This window comes from Eurosta solidaginis, chromosome 1, assembly GCF_040869045.1.
Source record: "Eurosta solidaginis isolate ZX-2024a chromosome 1, ASM4086904v1, whole genome shotgun sequence".
In the NCBI taxonomy this organism is placed as follows: Eukaryota; Metazoa; Arthropoda; class Insecta; order Diptera; family Tephritidae; genus Eurosta; species Eurosta solidaginis.
Genome location: NC_090319.1, coordinates 323,656,479 through 323,678,714, shown reverse-complemented (window position 1 = coordinate 323,678,714; position 22,236 = coordinate 323,656,479). Strand labels below are relative to the sequence as shown.

The window sequence follows — 22,236 nt, the reverse complement described above, 5'->3', positions numbered from 1 at the left end:
AAAGGATCGCAAAAGCGGAGTGAAAGAGTTATCAAATGCTTCAAATGCGGGAATCCCGGTCACATTGCACGTCATTGCGATCTTGATCCTAGTGGTTTCAACAGCATGGGTGGTCTTAATAACAAAGCTGGAGGGGATAAGCAAGAGCGAGTAAGATGTAGAGATCGAGAGCTAGCTCCAGCTATTGAATGTCCTGTGATATCTGTGTCGCAAAATCGTAGAAAATCGAGCAGTCTTGCCGCCAAAGGAAAGGTGGATGGCAAGGAGCGTGTACTGACTGTAGATATGGGCGCATTTCATTCCTTGATTCGATCTGATTTGGTCTACAGGAGAGTAAAGCCATTACCTGGAGAAAGGTTGCGTACGGTCACTGGCGAGTATAACCAAGTCCTGGGAGAAGTGATCTGTGAAGTCTTAACTGGGAAGGTCATGGTTCTACACAAATTCGTTGTAGCGGAGATTATTGATGAAGTCATATTGGGAGTGGACTTCTTAGTTGACCATGACATCAGGATCGACATGCAGAGAAGGATTATGCGTTATAAGAACCAGTATATACCACTTAACTTCAGTTTGGAGAAAGGGTTCAGTAGTACCTGCGAGAGAAACACTGGCATTGACAAAACCAAATGGACGCACAAAAACGAAGGAACGAATTTCCCAGAAAGAATGCGAGGGTAGTTTCAAGCCGTGAAACGTGGGAACGATACTGATTATGCCAAACCAATCCGTCAAGCGCAAGCTCTACGAAGTAGTTCATTGGCCAAACAACAGAGTGCGAGGGAGCGGCCCAGGGTAATGAGTAGTAAGATGACACACAGATACGACAAGAAAAATTATTCGGAAGGTTTCCGGGAGGGAGATTTGGTACTGATATACAACCCTCACCGGCGGAGGGGTGTTCCATCCGAATTTTGGTGCAGTTGGGAAGGCCTGCACAGAGTTGTGAAGAGGATCAGTGATGTCATCTACCGCATACAAATAATTGGGAAACCACGAAACAGAAGAGTGGTTCATTTGGAGAGGATAGCAACGGTTAGATCGAGAGATTTGTCTTATCGGGACGATCAGACTTAGGTGGAGGGCAGTGTGACGAATATTAGTGACACTATATGATACTCATATCACTAGTCTGATGCTAAGTAAATGAAGCCACAATAACAATAAAGCAGGCAGTCACTTGTATCTACATAAACGACTCAATCATTATGTCTACACATATGTACGTACACGCAAGGGAGAAGCGACGCACAAACACATGCATATATCTTATCTGAGGTGCTCCAAAAGTAGGCAATTATCTGTGGAAGTGTCACTCACATATACACGCGCATATGAGAAGCTATAAACGTGCATCTGTAGTTATAATTTTATAGCAGTAACTAAGTTAATTCTGGAAACGCCTAGAAGTATGGAACGAGGCAATTGCAGAATATAGAAGCGGCAACAGTAGAGGCATGACAATCAGTTTTGATTAAGCACGCTATCTGTCGAGCAATAGAAGTCTTATTTTGAAAGTAGTCTAATAAGTGGAGTTATTTATTCAACAGTTTAGTGATTCGAACGTTTGTAGAAGGTTGTAAACAAGAGGATTTGCAGTGAATTCGTTACAATATTGTAACGAATATTGGCAACACTAAGGGGTACTGTCATCTCTAAGCCGATGCTAAGCAGTGACGTGAATTCACATCAATAATTCAATCATTATGTCTACACATATGTACGTCCACGCAGCGGAGAAGCAACGCACAAACATCTTATCATCTGAGATATGCAATTATAATTGTGGAAGTGTTGCTCACAAACACACGCGGATATGAGAGCTATACACGTACATCTGTAGTTATAATTATAACATATAAGCAACTAGTAGATTCTAGAACAGAAGCGCCTAGAAGATGCAACGAGGAAATCAAAGAGTATAAAAGGCAGCGACAGTAGAGGCGCTACGATCAGTTTCGATTAAGCACGCTATCTCTCGAGCAATAGAAGTGTTATTTTGAAAGTACTTGAATAAAGGCCATTTTGCATTATTAAATATTGGAGTTATTTATTCAACAGTTTAGTGAATCGAACTTAGCAATAAGAGGATTTGCAGTAAAATCGTTACAGTTGGTGTCAGAAGAGGATTTTTTGAATAATTTCCAGAGGAAAACAAGGACATGGCAAAGTTAAGTGAATTGAAGATCCAGCAACTGAAGAAGGAGTTGGAGAGCCGTGGATTGAACACAACCGGCATTAAACTAGAACTTCAGGGGCGTCTACGACAGGCAATGGAATTAGAAGGAATTGACGTGGAAGAGTATGTCTTTCATCTTGATGGCGATGAGACAGCAAAATTGGAGGGGACAAATGAAACACCGCAGACAATGGCAAACACAGACTTGAACACGATTTTGAGTGCAATATCTGCACAAACGTCGACAGTAACATCCAAGATGGAAACTCAACTGGAAGAACAGAAGACATATATAGCATCCCAACTGGAATCGCAGGAGACATGCATAACATCCAAAATGGAAGAACAAGAGGAGCGCTTACTTAGCATTGTAGGTGGCACAAATGTCTTCGCAGTTAGAAGCACAGGAAGCAAGGGTAACATCAAAGCTGGAAGCGCAAGATGCAAAAATCGCTCAATTTCAGGCAGAAGTCGATGATTTGAAGGGTCGCATGGAGCAGTTACAACTAAATCGCCCTGCAGTTTCAGCAAGTAATCCAAAGGTAAAAACACCATCCTTTGACGGTTCTGTTCCTTTCCAGGTCTTTAAGCTACAGTTTGAGAAGTCCGCAGCTGTGAACAATTGGAATGCGGAAGATAAAGTTGCTGCACTTTTCGTAGCGTTGAAAGGACCAGCTGCCGAAATATAACAGACTATTCCAGAATACGAACGGAACAGTGATGACGCATTGATGGCTGCTGTAGAACGTCGATATGAAGGGAGCGAACACAGGAAACAGATATATCAAATGGAATTGCAAAACCGTTACCAAAAAGCTAATGAGACTTTGCAAGAGTTTGCTTCGGATGTTGAAAGGTTAGTTCATTTGGCAAATGCGGACGCACCCGTGGAATACACCGAGAGGGTAAAAATCCAGAGTTTTATAAATGGCATACGGGACGTCGAAACGAAGCGAGCCACATACGCAAATCCAAAGCCAACATTTGCTGAAACGGTATCACATCCATTGACTCAGGAAACTGCCTACCTATTGAGTAAATCAACATATAAGGCTCATCGTGTGGAAGTAGAAAGACCAGAGTGGGTAGACACAATTTTGGAAGCATTGAAGGGTACGCAGCAGAAGAATAATGATGCAGTCAAATGTTTTAAGTGTGGATAATTTTTAAGTATTCTTTTCTTTATATATTATGGTAATCTACGATTAAAATGACTCGCTTTCGCAGATACCATAATTTATAAAGAAAAAAAAAGTATTGTTTTAAAGTTTCTATCCAACATCATTCTCTTATTATTCTTAAACCCGATAAGTCTCAAGTTGATATCCAACATCATTTTCCAATCACTATCCAACCTTTGAGTAATTTTGTAAAATTAATAGTTTTCAGTTGATCTCCAACGTCATTCTTAAATTATTCTCCAACCTTTGAGAGAATTTGAGAAATATATAGTTCTCAAATGAACATCCAGCATATTTCTCCAGTTCGTATCCTACACTGAATATCGAGTGGAGGTGGAATTGAAAAAAAAAATATTCTAAAAGGTGATACAACCAAAGGCAACATCTGTTTATTGTGAGAAATAAACACCTGGTTTGTAGCAGTAATGAAGCGTTATCAATTAAATAAATTATAAATGTTTTATTTTATTTTCGTCAAAACGCGTTAGTATTGGAATCTAACATTTGAATCCAATTAAAGAACCATACTTGAGTATAAGTTGGGAACTATCTTTTTTATAACTTAAGTAACAGCATTTTTAGCTTTATAAAAAATCCCTTTCTTGCTGAGAACGCTAGGATTGTCATGTTGAGCCACTGAGCCACGAAACAACTCTAGAGATTTTAGAAGTACGCTAGCTTGCAACATGCGCTCTAATGGTCCTCAAGCCCAAATGTTTGTTGGGTATATTCGACGACATTGCGAACGAACGCAAATAACTGATAGGTTAACTAGCGTTTAACTCTGCCAGATAGGCCGCTTAAGCTTAGCTTAAACTTCAGTTAAAGTAGAATGAAAAACCGCAGAATAAGTTTAAGCATAGTTTAACTGACAAGCTAAGTTGAACTTGTACTGAAAACACGGGCCTGATATGTTAGATTGGCTTAAGTTTTGAAACAAAATTCGATTCAAAGTGCAGAAAAGCGTTAACTTTTGAAATTAATAAAAGCTGTTTTCTGCATACATTACAAAGAGCATACATACATAAATATCGCACAGCTAGTTCGAAAGGGAGCTAACTTAAAAATCTTAAATTTTTAAGTGATGCGTACTACCAAGCTTCCCAATTCAATAGCTACCGAGCTGTTTACTCGATTTATGTATTAATACCTCCACTAATCAGCGAGAAAAGGCTTTGTAAAAAAAATACGTGGGCGCATATGAGAGAGGTATGTAGTAGAGATATGCGCCGCCGAATGTCAAAAATATCGGCGCGGCGGCTGTGGTGGCGTTCGGCGCGTTACTGTATTTTCTTATACTCTTTTAAGACTGTCTAGGCCATTTATTGTTCATCTCGAAAATTGGTCCGATATGGTCGAAAGGGGTATCCAGGGATGCGCATCACTGCCAGTTATAAAAATTCAATTGCGACATTTAACACTTTCTAACCGTTCAAAAGTTATTTGAGAAAACAGGCGCTTTCAATGCCAGCTCAACACGGATTTTGCATCAAAACACTAAAAGAAAAGTTATATAAAAAATTTAAATGCTCACTGCATAATTTTTTCAAAAATATAATAAGGAACATCGAGTTTTATATCCCGATTGGCTGAAAGAGTAAGCGAAATCAGTGATGCAAAATACTTAAGTAGGCTCCAATGGTTTAAATTCTCCTTTGAAATTACTATCAGCTCATACTTAAGTTGCATATATCTTCAACACGTATGAAAAGGGTTTGAAAAATCACTTTATTTGCTGAACTATAAAATAGCATCTGAAATCTTAATCTTGATTTTCACACTTCATGCTTCAACACCCAAGTCACCCGGTTTGACATTTCCTAAAGTTGGCGGTCCTATCAAAACTGGTCCCTTGGAGTGAATCACATTGATTATAGCTTATAAACCAAGTTTAAATATCACCTACACGTTACGGCTCCTTTTACAAATGTTAATGCGTAGGCACAGGCACATATATTTACCAGGTGGGGCTTTGTCCTTCGTAAGAAAACTCAAAGTGGTGAAGCAAAAGCTTTTCCAAGACAGTCGAACTAATGGCCGTGTGTGCTACTAGCCTAACGTAGGGGATAGTCGAACTAGTCTGAAAATTGAAGGCGGTCATCCATAATGAGCTGTAATATAATAAGGCCGGAAACGAGGACTATTGAGTCAATGTATCGAACACAAACGTGTGCAAATTTTGGTCTATATTTTAAAATTTTTTTCCACGGTCCTTGTAAAGTGTAAATTATGTATGTAGATGCGCCAAGGATTATACGATTTTCGCCTATGAGTTACGCAATGACATCCACTTAGACCGCTTATGATTTCGAGAGCGGCATCCTTGGCCGAATAGTTACTCCCTAACATTTCAAGGTGTTTTTATGGGTGTATCTCTGAAGCACAGCGCGACAAAAGCATCCATCAGAAAGTCTGCTTAGCTACACCTAGAGCTACTAGGAAAGTGACGTGAACGAAGGTATGAGTTTGAAGTCGCAGTCCTTTGGCTTCTGTGCTGGCATAATGTATAAGGGCCAGGATGCGTAGTAGCGACTGGCGGTTGGGATTGCTACTGTTTGCACGTCGGGAATTCTGGCTCGTAGAAACAGCCGAAAAAACTGAAGGCACCCTTTGGCGCGATCAACAATAAGCCAGCATTGATGGTAATCGTTTAAACTGTGCCACGAAAGCCATGACTATTAGCAGATAATTGATAGCAACCGTAAGTCGTATTTGTGCGTGACCAGCATGTAGCCACAAATTATTTAAAGAAATCGTGCCGACGTCGGTTATTAGAGTTAGCCCAGAACATCTCCTTCGGTGAAACTACGCTACAAAAGTGTGACAATTTTAAGTATTTCTCCCTCTCTCCGCAAGGAGCTACTCCCGAAATTTTCTGAACAATACGGGAGATTTTGGGGCAAAAACCGCGGATCTTTCCGAATTGGCCGAAATGTCGATTTCTTTAAATACATATAAACAAAACCTTTCCAAATATTATTATTTTTTATTTTCGCTTTACAAACCTCCCAGATACTCATCTGCAAGTTAATCGTATTGTTTCAGATCGTCAAACATTCCATTGCTGTCAGCAGTATGTTTCCATATTCATTAGTTGTGGACAATGTGATAATCTGAAGTCCAGACATTCAATTAAAGGTATACGCCGGTCACGTAATCGGCGGCGGCGGTGTGGCCGGCGCGCCGACAAAGTGATCGGCGTAAACCTTTAGTATGTAGACAGTTTTTCGAGTTTTCTGAACATTGTGTTGATCGCTGTTTTGATCTAGGTGTGAGATATAACTATTACGTTTTCTGTCTTTAATAAAAAAATTGCTTGGCTTTTCCTAAAAAAACAATAAAACTTTTAGGCACCAACAACTAAACGTCGTATCATATCAGCCAACAATATCAAAGAGTATACATATATTTATAATTTGAATACTTTTTGACAAAATCAACATTCAAAATACTGTAAACATAGGATTTTTTTATTTTCAAAAATTGTGTTTGGTTGTTCTGCCTTGGTTCACAGATTCTAGTTGCCCACCTTAATATTACACCATACTAAAGCTAACGGCGCTATCTAGCGAGTGTGGTGAATTAAAAGAAGTTTGTGTCGATACTGTAGTTCTTTTTGGGCAAAAATGTAAAAATGCAACTCTGGCATCGAACTGTGCACTGACGAGGTGGCCGAGTGGTTAAGGCGTTGGACTGCTAATCCAATGTGCTCTGCACGCGTGGGTTCGAATCCCATCCTCGCCGGCACACATTTTTTCTTTTAATTTTATTACTTTTTATTTACAAGAATGGAATTCTTTAGTTGTAAACGAAAGGTTTACAACAAAGTGATTAGACTAGAACGCTGTGCTAAGCAAAGCAAATAAATTCAATACAAACGAGAAACATCTTTAGTTATCATGCTATCACTGAACAAATATGCTGGTGCTAATTTTAGCTGAGATTGAAAATTATTTCACTAATTTTTTTGGAATTTTTCTATAATTAAAATATTCGAATCACCAAAAAACACCCTAATTGAGATTTTTGTTGTCTTCAAGCAACAAAAATATTATACTTTTTAGCATTACAAAGGGAAAAAGAATTTGCATGTAGGTATTTCGACCATCACCATCGTTAAGCGCCAATAACTGCCCAGTAGCGAAAATTGAAGACAATCACACAAAGCACCAGTTTCCCACTACAGGTTTAATAAATACCTCCGAAGTAATACTAATCGGATGCTGAGCCACACTTGTTGCAACAGCGTTTAAGTCTGAGCTTTACGAATTTTAAAGACAATGTCTATTTCACAGCCACACGACTGAACAAGTAAAGAACGCATTCAAATGGCCTGCAAAAGGGGAAAGTTGCCATTTCCTAGGACATCGCATTGTTAGAAGTGTTGAGATAATTTTGCGCTAGTTCGGAACTAGTGCGATTCGATGCAGGGTGCCTAAAGGCTCAAATTCATTCATTTTTGCGTCGTTTTGGCGTTGGTGTAACGTTCAAATAACGCACATTGTTACTTTGCTTTCTACATAGAGTCCAAAAAAGCAAATATTTTTATTTTTTGCCATGCAAAAATTAAAAGTAACGCATTTTTTAAAACGAATATAAACTACTGCTTAAATTTAAGGATGCAAACTATAATTCCGGTTACAATTAGTTTTTCAGCAAAAATATTTTCGGACTTTTAATTTTTTTGAATGAATTATTAAATCTGGGATTTTATATTATAAGTCCGAAAATAAAGGTGAAATCTAGATTTTAATTTTTTGGGAACAGAATTCTTTTTTCAACAAAAAGCGGTGTATCAAATTTCAAGGCAATATTTCAATTGGATCAAACTTTATAGCGAAAAAACAGGTGCATATTTACAATGGAAAAGTATAAAAGTTTAGTACTATGAGAGTTGGTTTTAGTTTTTCTATGACAAATTTCTGGTATTACTAACTAAAACTTTCAAATGACCATATAGGTTTCAAATCTAGATATTTATAAAAATCTATTGGTGAAAAATTCGTTTTAATTGCATGAGCCGTTTCATATTTGACCTTATAAAATAAAAGTCCGGATTTTACTTTTATTTCTAGATTTTTTTGAAATGAGTCCGAAAAATAGAGAGAATGCGTGATTCGTCATGAAAATGCTATGGGTATTCCCAGGATCTCATAAACTTTCACCTAGGACAATTTTTTGACCCGGTCTTTTTCGACATAAAAAAAGAAAATAACTATTAATAGGGGTCCCTGTTAAATTTCAGTGGGTCGAGATGAAAATTGCAAGGTACTTTATGAATATCAAGAAAACACCAAAACTGGTTTACAAACATGTTTCATCGCAGAAAATGTGCATTTTATCATCTTCGCCGCTAATTACGTTTTTAAATCGAAAGGAAGTGGCTAGATTTAGCCAAGAAAACTTGGAAAATACGTGTACTCACTGAGAGAATTTACCAAATTCGTTTTTGCCCTTTTATTTGCTGGCTCGAGGTCATATATTTTTTATATTTTGTGCCAATATATTTCGATTACACATCGGTAATCGTCTTCAAGGGCGAAATTTATTTCACATCCGTACTGTATAACGAGGAGTATTAATACGATTGCCGATGTGTAATCGAAATATATTGGCACAAAATATAAAAACCTTGTTTTTATTTATATGACCTCGAGCCAGCAAATAAAAAGGTAACATTTAATAGGTCGCTAAACAATCATAATACTTTTTATACTCAGTTGAGCAGAGCTCACAGAGTATATTAACTTTGATTGGATAACGGTTGGTTGAACAGGTATAAAGGAATCGAGATAGATATAGACTTCCATATATCAAGATCATCAGTATCGAAAAAAAATTCGATTGAGCCATGTCCGTCCGTCCGTTAACACGATAACTTGAGTAAATTTTAAGGTATTGAAAAGTTAAAATTGATAAGACGAAAGGTTTCAGCTTGAAAGTCTGACAATAATTCTTTTTGTTAAAGAAATTCATTCCTATTTATACAAAAGTTCTTAACCTACACATACGTACTTACATTAATGCTTACATACTACAATGTACATAGTTTCATAATAAATAATGGTTAGTCAGCATAATGTGTAGTGATTTACATACCGTTACTGTGATTCATGCATAAGTTGGTTGACCGATATATTGAACGGTTTGGTAAGTGCAAATGAACTCAATATATGATTCATACATAAGTTGGGTGATTGAATGGTTTGGCCAATGGAAATGAACTCAAGTGGTTATTTGAGTCAGTAAAAATGCATTGGCGTAAAGGCATACTGTATCATGCTACAGTATCTTGATGAAATTTGGTATGTAGGTTCCTGGATACTCATCTCAGATCGCTATTTATAATGAACGATATCTGATTATAACCACGCCTACTTTTTCGATATCGAAAATTTCGAAAAATCGAAAAAGTGCGATAATTCATTACCAAATGCGGATAAAGCGATAAAACTTGGTAGGTGAGTTGAACTTATGGCGCAGAATAGAAGACTAGTAAAATTTTGGACAATGGGCGTGGCACCGCCCACTTTTAAAAGAAGGTAATTTAGAAGTTTTGCAAGCTGTAATTTGACAGTCGTTGAAGATATCATGATGAAATTTGGCAGGAACGTTACTCTTATTACTATATGTATGCTTAATAAAAATTAGCAAAATCGGAGAACGACCACGCCTACGTTTTAAAAAAAAATTATTTAAAGTCAAATTTTAAAATAAAAGTTAATATCTTTACAGTATATAAGTAAATTATGTCAACATTCAACTCCAGTAATGATATGGTGTAATAAAATACAAAAATGAAATTTTCAAAGTGGGCGTGGCTCCGCCCTTTTTCATTTAATTTGTCTAGGATACTTTTAATGCCATGTGTCGAACAAAACATTACCAATCCTTGTGAAATTTGGTAGAGTCTTAGATTCTTGGACGATAATTCTGTGAAAAAGGGCGAAATCGGCTGAAGCCACGACCAGTTTTTATACACAGTCGACCGTCTGTCCTTCCGCTCGGCCGCTAACACGATAACTTGAGCAAAAATCAATATATCTGCACTAAACTCAGTTCACGTACTTACCTGAACTCATTTTATATTGGTGTAAAAAATGGCCAAAATCCGAATATGACCACGCCCACTTTTTCTATATCGAAAATTACGAAAAATTAAAAAAATTCCATAATAATATACCAAATACGAAAAAAGGATGAAACATGGTAAGTGGATTGGTCTATTGACGCAAAATATAACTTTAGAAAAAAATTTTGTAAAATGGGTGTGACACCTACCATATTAAGTAGAAGAAAATGAAAAAGATTTGCAGGGCGAAATCAAAAGCCCTTGGAATCTTGGAAGGATAACTGTTCGTGGTATTACATATATAAATAAATCAGCGGTACCCGACAGATGATGTTCTGGGTCACCCTGGTCCACATTTTGGTCGATATCTCGAAAACGCCTTCACATATACAACTACCACCACTCCCTTTTAAAACCCTCATTAATACATTTAATTTGATACCCATATCGAACAAACACATTATAGAGTCACCCCTGGTCCACCTTTATGGCGATATCTCGAAAAGGCGTCCACCTATAGAACTAAGGCCCACTCCCTTTTAAAATACTAATTATCACCTTTCGTTTGATACCCATATCGTACAAACAAATTCTAGAGTCAGCCCTGGTTCACCTTTATGGCGATGTCTCGAAAAGGCGTTCACCTATAGAACTAAGGCCCACTCCCTTTTAAAATATTTATTAACACCTTTCATTTGATACCCATATCGTACAAAGAAATTCTAGAGTCAGCCCTGGTCCACCTTTATGGCGATATCTCGAAAAGGCGTCCACCCATAGAACTAAGGCCCACTCCGTTTTAAAATACTCATCAACACCTTTCGTTTGATACCCATATTGTACAAACGCATTCTAGAGTCACCCCTGGTCCACGTTTATGGCGATATCCCGAAAAGGCGTCCACTTATAGATTTAAAGCCCACTCCCTTTTAAATTACTCATTAACACCTTTCATTTGATACCCATATCGTACAAAAAAATTCTAGAGTCACCCCTGGTCCACCTTTGTCACTTTGAGCCCCGCGTGCCCCACCGGTGGACATTTATGTTTTGACGATTTGGGGCAATGTGACCACCCGTGGGCATTGGTGGATTTACATTATGGGACATCGTGACCACCCGTGGTCATAGGTCGTGTTTGATTTACCGACATTGTGATCGCGGGTGGAAACGTTCTGCATACATTTACCATTGAAATAAAATTAGTTCGGTCCCAGGATGTAAACCTTTTTGACTTGGACTTTGTAATTTGGTCTAAAGCCTAAAAATAGTGAATTAAATTTAGGTAAGAAAAATTCATTTTAAGATTTAAAAGTTAAGAAATATATTATATATTTTAGATAAATATATTTTATTAAAATTTTCTCAACGAAAACAAGTCTAATTGAATATAATTATTCAAAAAATTCATTTTAGGTCTTCAAAAGTAAGATGTATATTATATAAAAAAACAGATCAATACAACTATTCCAAAACTATTCAGAAAAAAAAAATTTAATAATGATTTATCTGTGGCTTTCAAAACACACTAAACACATTGCTCCTTCACACTGCTCACAATGTGTGTTTTTGGGGATATCTAGATGTCGATGGTCGCATCATATCAACAACATCAGGATTCACGCCTGTCCACATCGGAGACTCAACAAACGTCAACCGATCTCCACCAACAGGCCCCCATGTTCGACTATTTATTAAGTTTGCAAGAGGAACTTCTTCGTTAGGATCTTCATTCAAGTCCATTGCTATATCTCCATCACTATCGTCGAAATCTTCATCATCAGATTCTGAATCAGAACTTTCAGAATCTGGCTCAAAGTCATTATCAACAAATGAATAATCTGAAAATCCCGTAACTTCGTCTACACTCGATTTTTCGAGCTCGGCAGCAATGTCATCACGTGTTAAAAGTTTTCTGGACATCTTAAATTAAAACTGTAAAACAAATAAATGAAAAAAATATAAAAATAAAAATGATAAACACATAAAAATATAAAATTAGAGTATGCCCACTGGTGGCCACTTGGGCCCAATATGTATTTTGACATTCTGGGACAACATGACCACCGGTGGTCACAAAAAAAAAACAAAAACAGGAAACAAACAAAAATAAATATCACAAAGTCACCCCAATTGCAAAAAATCAATAAAACTAAGTAAACAAGTTTTGGTCTCAGCTTGTTAATTAAAGCACAACCCTTCGTCAGCACGGGGTCCACCGGTGCAGAAAAAAATGACCACGGGTGTGCACGCGGGGCTCAAAGTGTTATGGCGATATCTCGAAAAGGCGCCCACCTATAGAACTAAGGCCCACTCCCTTTTAAAATACTCATTAATACTTTTCATTTGATATCCATATTGTAAAAACGCATTCTAGAGTCACCCCTGGTCCACGTTTATGTTGATATCCCGAAAAGGCGTCCACGAATAGAACTAAGGCGCATTCCCTTTTAAAATACTTATTAACATCTTTCGTTTGATACCTATATTGTACAAAAGCATTCTAGAGTCACCCCTGGTCCACTTTTATGGCAATATCTCGTAAGGTCGTCCACCTATAGAACTAAGGCCCACGCCCTTTAAAAATACTCATTAACACCTTTCATTTGATACCCATATCGTACAAACAAATTCTAGAGTCACCCCTGGTCCACCTTTATGGCAATATCTCGTAAGGGCGTCCACCTATAGAACTAAGGCCCACGCCCTTTAAAAATGCTCATTAACACCTTTCATTTGATACCCATATCGTACAAACAAATTCTAGAGTCAGCCCTGGTCCACCGTTATGGCGATGTCCCTAAATTCCGTCAATCTATAGAACTATGGCCCACTCCCTCTTAAGATACTCTTTAATACCTTCCATTTGATACACATGTCATTCAAACACATTCCAGGGTTACCCTAGGTTCATTTTACTACGAGGTGATTTTCCCTTATTTTGTCTCCATAGCTCTCAACTGAGTATGTAATGTTCGGTTACACCCGAACTTAGCCTTCCTTACTTGTTTTGTTTTGTATTGACATTGCTCTTCAATCTCAACAGGCATTTCTGTAAACGCTTTGAAAAGAGCTTAAAGTAAAATTGCTGTGTTAAACGATATATAAATGATTTCAGTATAAAATATATTTTAATTTTTTTCAGAAAACATTTTATAAGCTTTGAGACAAATGTTAATAAATAATTTAGCTGTGAAAGTTTACAAAAAAATACGAGGTCTTTTTTACTTTCAAGTCTGGGCAATTTCGCACGGCTCTCTAATGTCGTCGCCATAACAGCCATTGTAAATTTTACCAAGTAGCGCAACTAACAGCTGATCGGTGAAAATTCGCACATTCGCACGCACAGTTCTCGACTCAGTTTCAAAAAAACTTTAGATTATTTAATTCAAATTTTAAAGTGAGCTAATCCTTACAAATTTATGTATACAGAATATATATGGTGTTTATGTTGTTATTAAAACAATGGTTTTATTTATATTAAATCTTTTATTATTTTTTTTTTAACTCTGAAAAAACCCCGAACACCATTCCTTCATTATATGACATTCGACTGCCTAGTCCACTGCCTTCCACTCTATTCGCAACATAACCTCTACTTAAGCTGCCAAACTATATAGTAAACAATGATAACAGCCTCTACATTTTCCGGTATAACCCGTTTGGAAACGCTAGCTAGCAATTGAACATGTCGTTCCGTTCCTTCTATGTGTGATGGAATTTTTGGATCATTAAACGGTTGATCATCTTGATTTAAATATTCTTTCAATGTATCGTACGGAATGCTTCGCGTGAATGGTGGTTCAAATACGATATTTATATCACTCAAATTGATCATTTCCGTATAACTTGTGCAATTAAAGTTTATATCTGTTTTTTTATAAACTCTAAGTTCCATTGGCTCGTCAACATCGGTTCGATAGCGTAGAATTTTCTTGATGGCACAGTCGTGCTTTTCTTTGCTATCATCAAACAACATTGATAACAAGATATTTTCCGAATGGGCATAATATGAATTATCTTTAATTACTTGATTGACAATTTTGCGTTAACGAGGTTCTAGAAATCGTGACCAACCAATGAGCTTGAAAAATAATGCACTGCCGTACACGACAGAGCTGTAATACTTGATATTGAAGTGCATTGGCACATAACATTTAATTATAAATTCAACCAGAATTCTTAAATTTGCATCTGGATTTTCCGTTGTCACATATAATCGCAATAATCTAGCGGTCTTGGTGAGCCACCGAGAATGTACAATTTTCCCTGGTTTGATGTTAGCCAGATCCACCGGAACCACGCCGCTAGAAATTGCATGGGCCATGTCGTATAAGTACTACGAATCGGTGGAAAATTCAATTTTTTCTGGAGCAGGGGGCATATTTTGCAACTCATTTTCTGGAAAATATATAATAATAAAATAATTAAAAATCATTGACAATTATAATAAATGAGTGGTAGCAATAACTTACCGGAAGAGTTTCACAAGTTTCGATTTGACGGCTCAGTTTTCCGTTTGCCGATCTTGGTCCAGTGCTGGTTGATTTATCCAAAGCTTCAAACAAATGCCGAAACGGAAGTTCGTTGAAGTGTAGAAGGCAAACGAACCAATGCAATGATCTTTTTAACAGCAATTCGAATCGTCGTATAATTCCACCGTGTGGGCCAGTGTTTGTTGGCTCACCGTCAGTGCATATTCCAATTAATGCATCCAGTGATATATTTTTATCGTTGAAAAAACCATTTAATTTGGTTGTTTTGTTTTCAGCGGTTTCATGTTCCAGTCTTACGTAACCAATCAAATCAGAATTGGTTTCTCTCAAAATAACAAGACGAGGTTCTTTTACCATCCTAGTATGATACTTCTCATCAATTTTATCTATCGTTTCTTCTCTTGATTTGCTCTTGATACTTGTCAAGCAATTTATTCAATTTATTAAATACACTTTTTCAGCATTATTTCCATACCAAGTTTTTCCCAAATTCCAATCACCTTATCTTGTACTTGAATAGTGAATGATTTATGGGAAAACTTTTTTTGTTCTGTTTTAGCACGTTCGCTTAAGTAAAAATAATATCTCAAGATATCCAGATGGGTTGATAAATTAAGATCAGTTAAATCAGTAGACACACCAAAAACAGTGACATCATGCTTGGCTATATGACTCATTGGGTTTTCGATAGTTGTTGATGTAGTTGCTTCATCTTGCGGTGTAGAGGATGGTGGATTCATTGTAAACTTTTTGATTTGGAATGGTCACTTCACTTATTATTTTTTGTGAAATATTTTTTTATCTGAAATTAGCACTTCACACTTTGAGTTCTTCACAACGACTTAATGCATTCACAAAAACTATTGCGTTATATATGGTCTACGAGACGAGGTAATAAGAATGAAATGGTAATTTCAATTCTACCTGCTGTGTCTTGTGGTGTCTTAAAAAAAACAACACAAGCAATTTTACGATCTGCAAGTGTGTCACAGTGATACCAGCATTTTTTAAAACGGTTGAATAAAAAACCCACACAACTATGTTCACGACATGCAAATGCATCACAGTGATGCCTTGGTTTTAAAAGGGTTGTAAAAACGCTAATTTCTAATAATTTTTTTAAATTTCTTTTCTATTACTAAGTTAAATTCATTTTTTCATTTACATATGTTCTGACTAAATAAATTTCTAAAGAGAAAAATAAACTCCAACAAGAAAAAACATAGGCATTTCGCTGATTTTTTCATGTAAAGTGCAAAACCGGCGATTTTTTTAAATGTTTGTATGGTGAACCCCCGGGGGGGGGTTCCAGGGGGTGTGACACTGGCATCGGTGGGTCGGGCCTCCAAAGTTAGTGGCGGTCGGTCATACATTTGGACTCGATTGGAGCACTCTAAATGGATCAAAGTGGGATTTTTCAAAATTTGCTCCTACCCAAAAGTTCGACCCAAATTGGGGGACATCAGAATTCGTTTTAGAGGTATAGTTTCTTCGGCAGAGTTTCTTATTTTGATCCCTAGAATATGATTTTCACAGAGTAATGTGCGATTTTTTTGCCTCCCCACAAATCGACCCGGCCTAATATACTTATATCACATATTTGCAACGCATCAACAAAAATAAACTACGGTTTTTGAGGTTGCGTATTTGCCATGACGTAGCAAATGCAAAGCCGTATATAATTTTTTGGAGAATGCAATGCTAAATATCTATTGCTTTTGGAATGCAATCCACAAAGGATGTTTTTCGATCCAAATTGTGTAGTATATTTACAAGCGCGCATCAACAGAGCCTAGTTACATTGGATTTTTAGCAGCGATCTTTGTATTATTTTATTCGGCATACTTTTCATATTTAGCTTAACCGTTTTCAGTTTTAATTCAGAAAGTTACAATTAAAGTTTAGAAAATTAAAATTGAAGTTCAGAATCTCCATTTGTGATTTTTTTACATAACAACAATATATCTATAAGAACCAGAATTCCCCAGTTGATTTTAAAAGAATGCTTTAACAAAGATGAAATATTGTTTACAATTGTCCTACCTGTGACGATGTAAGATCCTCTTTGACGATTTTTTATCTTCTGTTCTTGCAAAATATTTTTTTTTTTTGTGATACAGTCTGATGTTGGCAAACACCTCGAACCACATCTTATTTAATCAACTACTTGAGTGTTTCTTACAATTCCAACCAAATTTTCGACAGTGTATACAGATCAATAAATAACAAATTATTTGCACATAAATATATATACCTACATATGTTTTATGCATTTGCATATGTAAGGTACCTAATTTTATGATTATTTGCATTTTAGTAAATTCCATTTTGTTTCCTTCAATTCATTTTTACTTTAGTTTTGACTTCATTTCAATGTTTAATGAAGTACGTTGTTATCCACTTTGCGTTGGTAAGGCAGTGCACGCGCTCAAGTATGCTGATAGGTTAAATTCAAAATAACGACGAGGTGGCCGAGTGGTTAAGGCGTTGGACTGCTAATCCAATGTGCTCTGCACGCGTGGGTTCGAATCCCATCCTCGTCGAACGTTTTTTATAAATTTTATTATAAAAACTAAAATATGCTTTTTAAATTTTCGTTCTCATATAAGCTAAATTTATGCCAATTAGAATTTATACTGAGGGAATTTCATAGCTTATCTGGCCGATAAAAACATTTGGGAGTTTTCACCAAATCAAACCCCCACCTCTGAGGTAATAAATAAATTGCATCTTGCAGGATTCAAAAACGTTAACATACGGTCAAGTTATTTAAAATTTTTTGCATTTGGATATGGTGACGAAGTTGCAAGCTCTGTTCAAAGTTGATAGCAATATAACTTAAGTTGTTTCAAAGATCTTTTACAAACACCAAATTAAGCTGGGACACTCAGAGAAAAACGCCGTTCTAAAATCCAGCACCACCGGACTTAATTCAAGATTTTCATGTTCTTACTTTTTTGTTCTTGAAACACGACCGACCTGTTCTCAAAGCAGCAACCTTGTTCTTGAACTGACAACCATTTTCTTGAAAAGAGAACGGCTGGTCTTAAAATATGAACAAATGTTCTATTAATGAGAACAATGTTCTTAAATTAAGAACAATGTTCTTAAATTAAGTTAAAGTAAAAAGAAACGGTAAAATTCGTGTGTACTACAATGTTAAATACAACATTTGGCGCAAGCTATTGAGCAGTCGCTATGGCCCAGCGGTTATGATGTTGTGGTCAGCGTTTCCATATATTTTTTTTTCAAGTCTTCAAACGCCGCCCAAAAAATCGTCAAAAATCGTTATATCTATGGCAACAACCAAAGTCGAGTTACGACGAAATTGGGTTATTACCAGGGGCCATACGATTGTATCCGCCGAGAACCAAAATGATGAAAAAATAATCAACAATATTATCTTTAAAAGCTCTTTCCTGAAAATTGTCTTTGGTTGTTATTTCTTGTTGCCACATATAACATATAAAAACCTTTTTAATTAATTTCGTTTTATTTTATAAACAACAAAAACGTCTTAAAAGATAAATTTTGTATTACATAAAAAAGGTACTTGTTTTAAGTCACTTTCGTTTCTTAGTTAAACATCTTCGCGTTCATTTTTTTAGCATTTTTATTTGCGGTTCAATATTATGACAGGAAAACTTATTTAATTTTAAATAATTTTGAGCTCCAGGCCTAACACTAATTATTTTATCTTATTATTGTTGTGATAAATTTTTCTTATATGAAACATTTTTTAAATTATAATAGAAGAAAAAAAAAACATTTTTTTCATTTAAGAAAAAATTTATCATAACAATAATAAGATAAAATAATTATTGTTAGGCCTCGAACTCAATTCAAACAAGCGATCTTAGAAGTCAGTAGGCCGATATAACAACAAAAATTGTAATATTGAACCAGCAATATTCCTTTTAATGTAGCAGGTTCCAGACGCTTTCTGATTTTTATTTGGTTTAAATTTATTTTAGAAAAATTCGTTCTACATTTGCTGATGAGTATGACAAGCACATTATATCTGCAACGAAAACAGCGTTTAAAAGAAGAGTCAGCTCTTTTGATAGTAGAAATAGTTTTCCAAAAACTTCTGGAAGAAGCTTAGAAATGTTTTCAAAATATGTCTTAAATTCTAAAAACTTCAATTACCTATACTCGGTAACAATATCCCGCACAATTTTCTGATCGATTGTGGGTGAAAAATGTTGCAAGACCATATGCAAAGAACAACTTTTTGGGATCCATGAAACTTAAGTTTTGTATTACAACATTGTTAAAATCAAAACGCTTTTTAATTTGATCACACAGTTCACTATGAAAAATAATAAAATCTTGTTTAAATTTCAGTTCTTGCTCGGAAACGTTAGAGGCAGTCTTAAATCGTCATTTTTCATTACAAAATCGTACAATCGTCATTCTAGTTGAAAATCATCAAAATGACAACGGCGTCGTCAATCTATCAACGCTGGTTGTGGTTGCGATCGCGCGGCGCAAGTTCGATGACCGTCAAACTATACAATTTTTTAAATTATTTTTTTAACTTTTATTTTTCATTCAATTATTTTTCCATTCACTTTTTCCATAATTCTCAAACTTTTTATGAAATGTTTTAAGTATATATACAGATTACATCTTCAAATAAGGATAATTTCTTAATAAGAGAAACATAAAAAAAATGAATATCATACATTTTTCTTAAATTTTTGGACTATAATATAAATTTTTTTGTTATAAATATTTTTTATTTGTGACAAAAAAATTATTATTAATAAAAAATACTTTCCCCTCCCATCAATTATCAATCCCAAACCGTTCTTGAATTGAGAACGAAAACTGTTAAATCGACCACAAGTCGTTCGGTTCGCACATCAATGCCAAACTGGTCATAAAATACGAACGGTGTGCTTGGAAAAACTGTTCTTAAAACAAGCCCGTCTGTCACGGGTTAAGAAAAAACGTACTTAACAGACTTGTCAACGAATGTTCTTAATTTTGAAATTGTTTCGTTCGCTTTAGAACGAAATTTTTCTCTGAGTGAACTCCCAATTAACAAAATCTGAGCAACTCTCACGGTGTTTAATGCGTTCCATTCCAACCATGGCGGAACGACACAAGGTGGCAGCATGGAACAGCTGATTATAAACTTTTTTTATTTGATTTGATACATCGACTTGCGCCACAGTACCATTTTGACATTTGTCCATCGAATTTACAAAAACAAAGTACATGTGATTTTTATTTATGTTTGTAGGTATGTAACAATGCTGCCACCTTGTATCGTTCTGCCATGATTCCAACATATATGGAGAATCTTTCACTGTTGTCTTAATGCAGTTTTGACTCAATCTTCCTGATTTTTGGGACTTACTACGCATAGCGAACCTTAACTGAATAAAACTTATTTTGCACTCATAAGAAAATATGAATCATGACCAATCGTTCCCTGTCCAATTTATGTTTTTGTAATACACTGAAAGAAAAAGACTGGTAAAATCAACCGAAATACGGGTCAATTCAACCGAAATTTCTGTAAATTTGTATCCATCGCAACAAGATGTTTAATCAACTGCGCACAAATCGTTGATTCGTAATTGACCGTTTTAGTAGTCAAATTAACAAAAAAAGTTGTTGCGATGAGTTTTCACTGAGATCTTTTCATGACAGAAATACACTCGGAGTGCTTGCCGAACAGTGCCGAGGGGCGACCCCGCTTAGGAAAATTTTCTTCTAATGTTGTTGTTGTTGTTGTAGCGGTAAGGTTGCTCCCCGAAGGCTTTGGGGAGTGTAATCGATGTGATGGTCCTTTGCCGGATACAGATCCGGTACGCTCCGGTACCACAGCACCATTAAGGTGCTAGCCCGACCATCTCGGGAACGATTTATGTGGCCACATTAAACCTTTAGGCCATTCCCTCCCTCCCCACCCCCAAGTTCCATGAGGAGCTTGGGGTCGCCAGAGCCTCGTCTGTTAGTGAAACAGGGTTCGCCGCGGATAGGTGAGGTTGACAATTGGGTTTGGAGAAGCTATATATTGCGCTGGCAACCTGAAGGGTTGCGCTACACAGCCCCTTGAATCTGGTATTTTAGTCGCCTCTTACGACAGGCATACCTACCGCAGGTATATTCTGACAACCTGACCCGTTGGGGGTATTTTCTTCTAATTCAAAAACTTTATTTCTAAAATTTTTATGTTGCTTTGCCCGTGGTGTGAACCCAGGATCTTCGGTGTGGTACGCGTAGCACGCTACCATCACACTACGGCAGCCGCCATATACATACATAAATATGTGCATACATATAGTACACAGCATCCATAAGTACAAAGTAGAGAGCGTAGTGAGCGTAAAATTCTCTTTGAAATTTGCTCATGTATTGACTGTTGATCGCTGTTGAAATGACCAGTGAGATCAGTTTTGTTAACAAAAAAAATCAGTTAGATTGATTAGGAATCTGTCAAATTTTACAGAATTTTGTTAACTAAAGAGCGACAATTTCTCTTCTGTTGAAATTACTAAACTAATTTTTCGCTTGACAAAGAACTCGGTCGAGTTAACCATAATTCGATCAATTTCACCGAATCTCCGTTAAGTCAAGAACAACATAACCGATTTGTTGATTTTACTAGCACCATTTCTCTCAGTGTCCCAGTTAGCGTCCACTTCGAAAATGGGAGGATAAAGTCACATATTCAATATATTTCGTCCATAATCTTTTTAAGGATATTTAATTGTGATGTACTCCGCCTACGATTTCCAAATTTTACGTGATTTGTATTTCGTAGACAATTATGTTAATTTCTTCAAGGAAAAACTATTACTTTTATGAAACATTTTTGCTTTTACTCAAACTGCTAGGAACTTTCTAGCTTTTTCGCTTTAAGATATCACCTAATAAGTTAAGGAGTTGTCGATGTTAATCACAATAACTAAAAAGTTTCGTTACGTAGCTGCAATGACTGTAGAAACGATGTAAAAAAAGGGGAAGAACACATTGTCGCCGGCTTTTTTATGACCGTAAGTGTATAATTTGAATTTAGATCACTTTTAATTCATCTAGAGTATATTAACTTTGATTGGATAACGGTTGGTTGTACAGGTATAAAGGAATCGAGATAGATATAGACTTCCATATATCAAAATCATTAGTATCGACAAAAAATTTGATTGAGCCGTGTCCATCCGTCTGTATGTCTGTTAACACGATAACTTGAGTAAATATTAAGATATCTTCACCAAATTTGCTACACGAGCTTATCTGTACCCATAATAGATTTGTATTGAAAATGAGCGAAATCGGATGATAACCAGG

General features: G+C 36.2%; 2 protein-coding genes and 2 non-coding genes across 4 annotated transcripts in view; 3 read left to right on the top strand and 1 right to left on the bottom strand.

The window, feature by feature from the left end:
• Nucleotides 1-6,450, bottom strand: part of LOC137237785 (uncharacterized) — an 86,875-nt gene extending 80,425 nt beyond the window's left edge. Inside the window, exon 1 of the mRNA XM_067761963.1 lies at nt 6,366-6,450. The gene's annotated coding sequence lies outside the window, so the exon portion shown is untranslated. The remainder of the gene's footprint in view (nt 1-6,365) is intronic.
• The window catches only part of LOC137237784 (mediator of RNA polymerase II transcription subunit 13), a 171,198-nt gene that overhangs the window by 113,604 nt on the left and 35,358 nt on the right, over nt 1-22,236 (top strand). The window lies entirely within an intron of this gene.
• Nucleotides 7,023-7,104, top strand: TRNAS-GCU (transfer RNA serine (anticodon GCU)). The gene has a single exon. It is a non-coding gene; the product is annotated as a tRNA-Ser (tRNA).
• TRNAS-GCU (transfer RNA serine (anticodon GCU)) lies at nt 17,390-17,471 on the top strand. Its single transcript has one exon. It is a non-coding gene; the product is annotated as a tRNA-Ser (tRNA).